Source organism: Pongo abelii, chromosome 11 (genome assembly GCF_028885655.2).
Source record: "Pongo abelii isolate AG06213 chromosome 11, NHGRI_mPonAbe1-v2.0_pri, whole genome shotgun sequence".
Classification (NCBI taxonomy): domain Eukaryota; kingdom Metazoa; phylum Chordata; class Mammalia; order Primates; family Hominidae; genus Pongo; species Pongo abelii.
In genome coordinates this window covers 9,728,383-9,738,405 of record NC_071996.2, presented here as the reverse complement: position 1 = coordinate 9,738,405, position 10,023 = coordinate 9,728,383, and the positions used below count along the sequence as shown (strand labels likewise).

General features: G+C 36.9%; 1 long non-coding RNA gene across 1 annotated transcript; it reads left to right on the top strand.

The window, feature by feature from the left end:
- Positions 1-36: 36 nt before the first annotated feature.
- LOC134759572 (uncharacterized) lies at positions 37-3,461 on the top strand. Its single transcript, XR_010135944.1, has 3 exons — positions 37-1,094; positions 2,080-2,190; positions 3,363-3,461. It is a non-coding gene; the product is annotated as an uncharacterized LOC134759572 (long non-coding RNA).
- The last annotated feature ends 6,562 nt before the right edge of the window (positions 3,462-10,023 follow it).

Sequence of the window (10,023 nt, the reverse complement as noted above, 5' to 3'; positions counted from 1 at the left end):
TTGCACTTATGCAAAGACACAAAGATACAAAAAGATTGCATTTTTCACTATTTAAAGCAATTTTCGGATGAAATACAAAGTTTTCTGGGTCTCTTTGGTTAGTCAAGTACTTGGAAGCTCTGAACAGTGATTATTTAGCACTCTTTTCATACCATTTAATTGCAGGCTGCCCTAATTAATCTCTGTCAGCCCTTCACCTTTAGGACCTTGCCTCATCTACCAGAACACAGATCCTCTTACTAAAGGTAGCATTGTGTTACAGGCCCTAGCAGGGAATGTTTTGAGGTCTGGGACCCCTCTAATCAAAACTGTCACAAAGAACTCAGTGGCACAATCACGTTTTTTGTCATCACTTTCTAAGCAGCCCTGGAACTGGACTCTGACCACAGAGGTCCCTTAGGAGACATGAATCCTTACCATTGCCCATTGCCTCTTCTGTGGGTGATCCTAATTGTTGAATGCAGATTAATTAACTTATGACATGTGATAGTAAACATCTATCCAACTTAGGAGGATATAAGAAGCTACTAAAAGAGGTGGGTTCCAATTAATTAAAAACAAGTTGTGTAATGTTAAAAGTTTTAATAGTTTGGTAATAGTCTGTGCAATGTAAAAGAGCTATTGATCTTTCAATCTGATCAAATGACACTTGTCTACTAGGGATAATTTGATCCTAGTGTATTCACTTGGACGACAAAATTAAATTAATGATTGCTTTATTGCCTAGCAGCATCTGATGTATAAAATGTTTCTGAAACAATTTTGTCTGTAGTGTTTCTGACACAAGGGCTGAGAAGGAAGCATGTGATAGCACTTACTCATATAGATTATATATATGAAGTAAAAACACATAGCCAGAACCTGTCTTTTTCTGAATATAGTTGCTCAGTTAATTTTTTCTTCTGCATAAGTAATCATCTCGAATGTTCTTATGTGATATGTAAAGTGGGGAAGGTGGAAGATAAACATATAACCCATTGGATTCTCTTTTCCAATATCTAGGTTAGATCCTGCGCTGAAAGAGAAACCAAGAAAAAAGATGACATTCCAGAAGAAGACAAAGGAGATGTAAAACAATGTGAAATCAATTATGTGTATGTATGCATTTCCTTTTAGACCTACAGATTTGACAGTGAAGTGCTTCTCAAAGTGCTTTCAAAATAAATTACCTAACTAGCTGGGTATGGTGGTGCATGCCTGTAGGCCCAGCTACTCGGGAGGCTGAGACAGGACGATTGTTTGAGCCCAGGAGTTCAAGGCTGCAGTAAGCTCTGATCATCACCGCATTCCAGCCTGGGTGACAGAGCAAGACCCTGTCTGAAAAAATGAAAACTGATGGACAAGAAGAGGCAACATAATGTAGCCTCTAGGACAGAGCACTGAGCTAAATGCTTTTCTTTTATTGAGGGTTCAGTTTTCCTAATCATCCTACCAGCTCCCAAAGCTAGTCACTCGCGTTAGTCAATCTCTCTATTCATTCATAGAATGGGCGTGATGCCAGTCAAAAGCTGTGCTATGGCCAGGACAGAGGGGACTCCAGCCAGCATGCCCTAATAGAAGTAGGGGCTTGTGCTACCCAGTCAATGAGTGGCCCTCCTCTTGAGAGGTCACGAAGGTCATCTTTGTTGTTCAAAATCTCCAGCTCATTAAAAAAAATACAATTAGACTTTTTTTTCTCCCTCAAGATGGAGTCTCGCTCTGTCCCCCAGACTGGAGTGCAGTGCCACGATCTCAGCTCATCGTAACCTCCACCTCCCAGGTTCATGTGATTCTCCTTTTTCAGCCTCCTGAGTAGCTGGGACTACAGGCGCACGCCACTATGCTCGGCTAATTTTTGTATTTTTAGTGGAGACAGTGTTTCACCATGTTGGCCAGGCTGTTCTCGAACTCCTGACCTCGAGTGATCTGCCTGCCTTGACCTGCCAAAGTGCTGGGATTGCAGGCGTGACCCACTGTGCCTGGCCTATAATTAGACTTTTTTAATAAGTGAAAAAGAAATTAACAGTATTTATAAATTTAATAGTAAATATGTATAATCAGAGTTTCAGGTATTTTTCAATGAAGACATTTTCTTTGCAGAAAGAAATTTCAGAGCTTCCAAGACCACAAAGTTAAAATACGTAAAGAAGACAGTAAAATTCCTAAAAAGGCTCAGAAAGATGGATTTTTGCATGAGATGCTTCTGGACAGGTAGCTATTTATTTACTTATTTCCACTATTTTCAGTAGCCAATAGAAATGGCATGTAGAAAACCTATATTCTCTTAAATTACTGTAGTTTTCACATTTTTGTCTTTATTTCTAATTTATGAGTGTGGCAATATTACCTAGAGAGGACATCATGAGTTAGGGAAAATACTGCCAAGAAAGAATATCTAAAAATTATAACCGATTCTAAGTATATACTTAAAGAAATTCAAGTTTGACTGTATCTACTTCATAAATTTATCATTATCTTTTTATAACTATTAGAACCAGAGTTAGAAAGAAGCAGTTTGACTAATATAAAAAGTATGTGGATTCTGTTAGAGTAGTTCAGGATCCTTAAAATAAGCAAAGATCAACTAAAAAACTAAGTATAAAAGCTAAACAAGTGAAATAGAAGCAGTTTTATTGTAAGATTTGGAAGAGTGCAGGATGTTTATCATAGCACATTATTAATATTTATTACTCTTCCTATGTAGATAAGTAATGTCCTAGATTTACAACATAGAAAAACAGACGTTTAGCTGTGAGTGTACAAGTATAAATCAGTTAAGTGCCAGATTATGATAATCACCAGCCGCTCATTCAAGTCCTATGTTGCAAATTTACTCTTACTCTTTTTTTACATTACTTGATAAAGGCAATGCTTAATTACATATTTCCTGTTAACTAGCTGGTAGAATTCATACCTAAAGTCAGTAAATAATGTTAAGAATTTTTTTCCAGCTTTGCAAATGAATATGTATCTAGTTGTAAGAAATCAAGAAGAGGTTATAAAATATAATCAGGATGTGGACTCTAAAACAGAATAACCCTCTATGTCCTGTAACTTTTATCACTTGTAATAATACAGCATTCTCACCCTGTTAAATGGAAATTTAGAGCACCCTTAAATTCTGGAATAATTAAAATTGCTATTTGGATTGAAAAAGCCCTTAGACAACATTTATTAAATATTAGGAAAAAACTTTTATAAGATTAGAATCCATTTTTTATAGAAACCAAATTTAAAAGTATACATATTTTAATATAAGTGTTGTGGTAATACAGTAACCAAAACTGAGCACACATTTTTAAAGCTTTTATATTTATTAGCAGATGAATATATATGGCATGTTTTACATAGATTAATTTTACTATTTTTCTTTGTTTTAACAGGAGAGTGAAGTTGAAACCGACAGATACTGCAAATGACTGGGATTTTTGTTTCTGCCTTATCTTTTTGTGTTTTTTTCTGAATAAAATATTCAGAGGAAATGCTTTTACAGAGTTCTTGAGTTGTTGTGAAATTGTTGTTTAGCTAGTAGCTAGTTTAACTAGGATTAAGCAAGTTTAATCAGGATCATTCATGGATGTACTTTTGAGCTAACTACCGTTTTTCATATGGAAATGAAACTTACGGTACACACTTAACGTACCAAAGAATTATTTTCTGGATTTCCTGTCCTGAAACATGAAGTGTACTAGAAACCAATTCTTCCTGTGCTACTTGTGGAATCTTTCTTACTGGATCATAATCTTACTTTACTTTATACAACAGATGCTTAATCAGTGCCTTTAATAGGAAGTTAGAAACTCCCATTCCAATCAACAAGGCTTTGATTCTACCTCCTAAGTACTACCCAGGTCACAGACAATCCAAATATCAGAACTAGGGGGCTGGGCAGTGAGGACAAATCATCTATTAGAGAGTGGGACAGAAAGTGGAAACATTACAAAGAAGCAGGTAGGCTCAGAAGAGAGGCGAGAGTAGTACTGGGAAAACTCCCTACTGAGGACAGGTTTGCCAGAGTGGATATGTATGTGATGCTTTTGTCCTCGTGGGCTGGAATGGAAGCTGATAAAGAAGTTCAGACGCTACATGTTGCTTAGGTCTGCTTTGTTGAAGCCTGTCTGTTTCAGAGTTCCTAAACACAATATTCCCATGGCATCTAATCCCAGTGAGAGCTCCAAATCCAGGCTGTGTATCAGATGCCACGGGAAATTCTGCCTCAGGACTGAGGTTGGTTCAAGCATCTGGATGATGTCAAAAGTCCACGTTGTGTGCTGGCCTAACCTGAAAGACCCTATCTAGTCCTAGCCTTTAAATTCCTTCTGTCAGCAAATCTAGAGTTACATGGCATCTGTACAAGCTAGGTAGCTGAGGCATGGGATCAGCCCTATAAAGGAGCTTTTGAAGCTTTTGTTGTAGGTCTAGCTTCAACTTGGCACTCCAGTTCCAATAGCTGGACATTCTCTCATCGTGTGTTCTGATCCTTGGATTGGGAACAAAGTAACCATTCTGATCCCACAAAGCAGAGGTTCCGGTTCCCAACTCGTGACTATTTTGCCTCCCAGGGGACATTTTTGGTTTTCACAACTGGAATACGGTGTTAGAGGGTAGAGGCTAGGGATGCTGCAAAGCATGTGGCAGAATCCTGTTCTGCCCAGAATGCTAACAGTGCCAAGTTTATGGAGCCTTCCCACCCAGGGGCTTGTTCTATTCCTTGCTTCTCTCAGCTCCCTAACCCTTAAACACAACAGTTCAAATCTATATGCATAAGCATCTCCTAGGGACCTGAACGTTTCCAATATCGACTACTGAGACCCATCCGTAGAGATGTAGGCTTAGGAGGTCTAGGATTGGGCTCAAAATTTGCATTTTAACAAGTACTCCAGTCATTCTGAAGCAAGCGATGCAAACCACACAATGAGGAAAACCGCCTTCAAGAGACTGAAACTTGCTTGCCAACACTAGCTTGGTATCTGAGACCATCTGCCTGCTGACTGGCTTTCCTGTCACAAACATTCTGCACGTAGGCAACGGGTGTTACTGGACTCCATGTTAACTAGTTCACCCCTATGTTCCTTTGGTTCCTGTCCCCAGTGCAGCGAGCAGAACTCATTGCAGATCTTGACAACAGAAGTTACAGATTTAAAATAACTTGCCTGTTCCCGTGGACTTTATCCACTAGTGAAGGAGGACAAGTGGACCAGGGGAGAGGGTAGGTGGGGGCGCCTTCACTATTCCTCCCATTCAACTTTATGCAAACCCCAGCTAGACCACTGGGAGAGCAACGGAGGTTAAGAATGACTGCATCTAAATATTGTCATCTGGTCCACTCTTCTTCCATCTTCTACAAAATGATATGAGTTTTGTATAAAGCACTACTGAAACCAAGATAAACTCTGGCTTAGCAAGCCCCTGACGGATCACTCTAGTAATCTTATCAAAACCAAGATTACCTAAAAGCACTAACCAAAGGAAAAGCTCCCTCAACCCAACCTATGACTGCTCACATTTTTCAGATTGAATCATTTCAATTGTATTTTAAGGTTCATTGACTCTTTACCACCTCCAAGCTGCTCCTGAACACAATTGATTATTATTTTTTAATTTTGAAATCTTTCTCACTTCTAGAATTTCCACTTGAGCCTTTGTTATTATTGTAGTTTCTTCTATTCTGCTGTGATTTCCTATCCATTTATTTTAAGGGTTTTTGGGGTTTTCATTTTCATAAGAATTACAATAACTACTTTAAAAATGCACACTAATTGCAACATCTTGGTCATCTCGAGGTCAGTCGCTATTGATTGCCTTTTTCTTTGAATATGTTTCTTTATATGTTTGATATAATGGGATTGAATTCTGAAGATTGTAAAACAAGGTTTTGTTTTGTTTCTCTGAAAATTTTGTTAATTTTTGTTGTATTAGTTGTATTTTGTTTGATTTTTTTCTATTGTATACTTTACAATATATTTTCCTCCAATGATTTTAACATTTCTATTTCTCAAAATATTTATGTTTATGTTAAAAATTATACAAAGTAACTTGGTGCAGTGACTCCCATCTGTAATCCCAGAACTTTTAGAGGCCAAGGCAGGAGGGTCACTGGATCCCAGGTGTTGGAAACCAGCCTAGACAACAGCGCAAGACACTGTACCCACAAAAAATTATTAGGGTGGTGCATTACTTTCAATGGCATTACTTTCAATGGCAAAACCCCAATTACTCTTGCACCAACCTGATAAAATAAATAAGCTGGGTATGGTGGTGGCGTGTGCCTGTGGTCTCAGCTATTTGGGAAGTGAAGGCAGAGGTGGGAGGATTGCTTGAGCCCAGGAGTTCCAGACCAGCCTGAGACCCTGTCTCTATGAGAAAAAAAAAAAATTAGCTGGGCCCACGTACCTGTGGTACTAGCTACTTGGGGGGCAAAGGCCGAGGTGCCAGAATCACTTGAGAACAGAAGCTCAAGGCTACAGGGCATTGTGATTGTGCCTCTGCACTCCAGCCTGGGTGATAGAGCACGACACTGACTCCAAATAATAATAATAATTTCAAAAAGGAAAGACTTAGAACACCAGGTTAGGGTTAAATATTCTAAAATTTAGCTGACTTACCCTGTTCTCTATAAAACAGTTTGCCACAGAAAATATATCATGCCCAGTTAACTTTAAATTTCAGATAAACAATACTCTTCTCAGTGTAAGTATATCCCATGCAATATTTGGGACATGCTTATACTAAAATATTATTCCCTGTTTATCTGAAATTGAAATTTAACTGGGCATTACATAATTCTAGCAGCCTGACCATAAAAGATATGTAGGCTGAGCAAAATTCTACTTTAAACTTCAAGCTTTATAATAAATGAATTATTAATCAGGAATTATTATTTACTGAGACCTGTGTAGATCTCCATATTTATCTTTTTAAATACGGAACTAGGAAAGCTACATAAAGAATATTTATAGAAATAAATGACTGTTCTATAGAGCTGAAAGGAAAACTCTAACTTTTATTTTTCTCCCCAAACTTAAGCTTTATTCTACATTTGAATAAACAATAAAATGACAGCTCAACTTTGGAAACACAGATCATAATATAAAAATAAAGCAAAGATCTCAGAAACATTTAAGAGGCAACTAATCTTTCACATCATCTTACTTTAGCAACTAAACATATAATAACTTAGAATGATCCATTAATTATAAGTAAAGAATAAATTCTCTTACAAAGCATAACTATTAATATTATTGACCATCATAAGAGCAAATATTTTAAGTAAAACGCCATGAAAACTTTACAGAAAGGAGCGAGTTGCAGACACAGTCATTCTTGGATTTCTTTCAACACCAGGCTTTCTTCCCTTTTGACCTGAACTGGGAGTTGAATATTTCCTCTCTTTGCCCTCTGACCCTCTAGTCTCTGAAGCATCTTTTGTACTAGAGGTGTGTGCAAAGACTTCCTGGAAATTTGGATTTGTAAATTGTCCTGTTGTATCTTCTAGGCACTGCAGTGATACAGATGTAGAGTTGTTGCTCTTGCTTGTAGAAGTGTAACATTTTGATTCAAAAAAGGAAGTAAAAGGAAGAGAGTTGATTACATTTGGCTACTGACATTAATAATAATAAATAATAATTGTACTTCTAATATAAACATCTGAATGTTTTAGTTCTAAAAATGGCTGTCCACATAAGAAAAGTATGTAAAAATAATTAATGTCTATTATAATTACTTTAACCATAGAAAAAGTATAATTTAAAGATAGCTGTTTAAGAATCAAATTGCAGCAATTGGTGAAAGTAGATATTAGTCATATTTATTAAGTGACACACAGTGATACTGAAGGCACTTATTTCTCAAGAAACATCATTTTTTCTCAACAAGAACATACTATATCCTAGACATGAAATGAAAATAAGCTTTAATTTTCACCACAGGAGGGCGACAATCAGAGAACTGAGGTGGTACAGATCCATTAGAGGACGATATCCATGAGTCGATCAGTCTCTACTCTAGGACAGAGCAAGAATTTTTAAAGAATCTCGGTCAAGGTTCCTTTTCAAAGAAATGCAAAGATTAAAGCCTTTGAAATGTAAATTATTTTTCCAGTTATAACATTGAGGACAAAGTTTTAGTTGCAAAGTTAAGATTTTTATAACTATCCCTAAAATTGATTCTCAGTGACTCCCTTGATCTACATATGTTAAGGAAAAAGTCAAGATGAAGATGTGTTAAATATTTTCCAGTATTTAAAAATCAGTTTTAATATAAGGTATACCCAAATAAAGGTTAATTAAATGTCTATGAAAGTATGTTATAGCAGATGCCCACTCATCAACATGTCTTGAAATTAAAGGTTTATAAGGTGTATAAGGGAAAAGTTTTTGATGTTGCCATTACATTCACAAAAGTATCTGAGGCACGTACAGCATGAAGTTCACTAAGTGCTTGCAACATAACCTACACTAAATTTTGTTGAATAAATAAATGAATACATTTGAATAGAATCTGTTCAAAATCTCTGATATAAAAATGAAAATAATCTGAAAATATGCAAAACTGAAATTTCCCACATACGGCTGCCAATTCGTACAGACAACAAGATGAATTTCAAAATGAAAACATGACAATAAAATCAAAGTTTCAAAATGGCTGGCCTTTTTTAGCAAAACCCATCTTCAAATAAAGGAATAAGACATCAAATGTTTCGAGAACCAAAATTTTGCTGCTGCTTTTCTAACACACTGTTGTTAACCTGAGCCACAATCCTCTTACTGTCAATAACAGATTTTCATTATAAAATACAAGAAACAGTCCAGGTGCCTGTCAATAACAGATTATCATCATCAAATACAAGAAAGAGGCAGGGCACGGTGGCTCACAACTGTAATCCCAGCACTTTGGGAGGCTGAGGCAGGTGGATCACTTGAGGTCAGGAGTTTGAGACAAGCCTGGCCAACATGGTGAAACCTCATCTCTACTAAAGATACAAAAATTAGCTGGGTGTTGTAGCAGGCACCTGTAATCCCAGCTAAGCAGGAGGCTGAGGCAGGAGATTCACTTGAACCTGGGAGATGGAGGATGCAGTGAACTGAGATCGAGGCACTGTACTCAAGCCGGGGCTTCAGAGCAAGACTCTGCCTTAAAAAAAATACATATACAACATAACAGAATCTCTGGGACACATTCAAAGCGGTATGTATAGGGAAATTTATAGCACTAAATGACTACAAGAAAAAGCAGGAAAGATCCAAAATTGACACCCTAACGTCACAATTAAAAGAACTAGAAAAGCAACAGCAAACACATTGAAAAGCTAGCAGAAGGCAAAAAATAACAAAATCAGAACAGAACTGAAGGAAATAGAGACACAAAAAACCCTTCAAAAAATTAATGAATCCAGGAGCTGGTTTTCTGAAAGGATCAACAAAATTGATAGACCGCTAGCAAGACTAAAAAAGAAGAAAACAGAGAAGAATCAAATAGATGCAATAAAAAATGATAACGGTTATATCACCAACAATCCCACAGAAATACAAACTACCATCAGAGAATACTACAAACAGCTCTATGCAAATAAACTAGAAAATCTAGAAAAAATGGATAAATTCCTCAACAAATAACCTCTGCCAAGTCTAAACCAGGAAGAAGTTGTATCTCTGAACAGACAAATAACAGGCTTTGTAATTGTGGCAATAATCAATAGCTTACCAACCAAAAAAAGTCCAGGACCAGATGGATTCAGAGCCGAAATATACCAGAGGTACAAGGAGGAACTGGTACCCTTCCTTCTGAAATTATTCCAATCAATAGAAAAAGAGGGAATCCTCCCTAATTCATTTTATGAGGCCAGCATCATCCTGATACCAAAGCCGGGCAGAGACACAACAAAAAAAGAGAAGTCTAGACTAATATCCTTGATGAACATTGATGCAAAAATCCTCAATAAAATACTGGCAAACCAAATCCAGAAGCACATCAAAAAGCTTATCCACCATGATCAAGTAGGCTTCATTCCTGGTATGCAAGGATGGTTCAATATACTCAAATCAA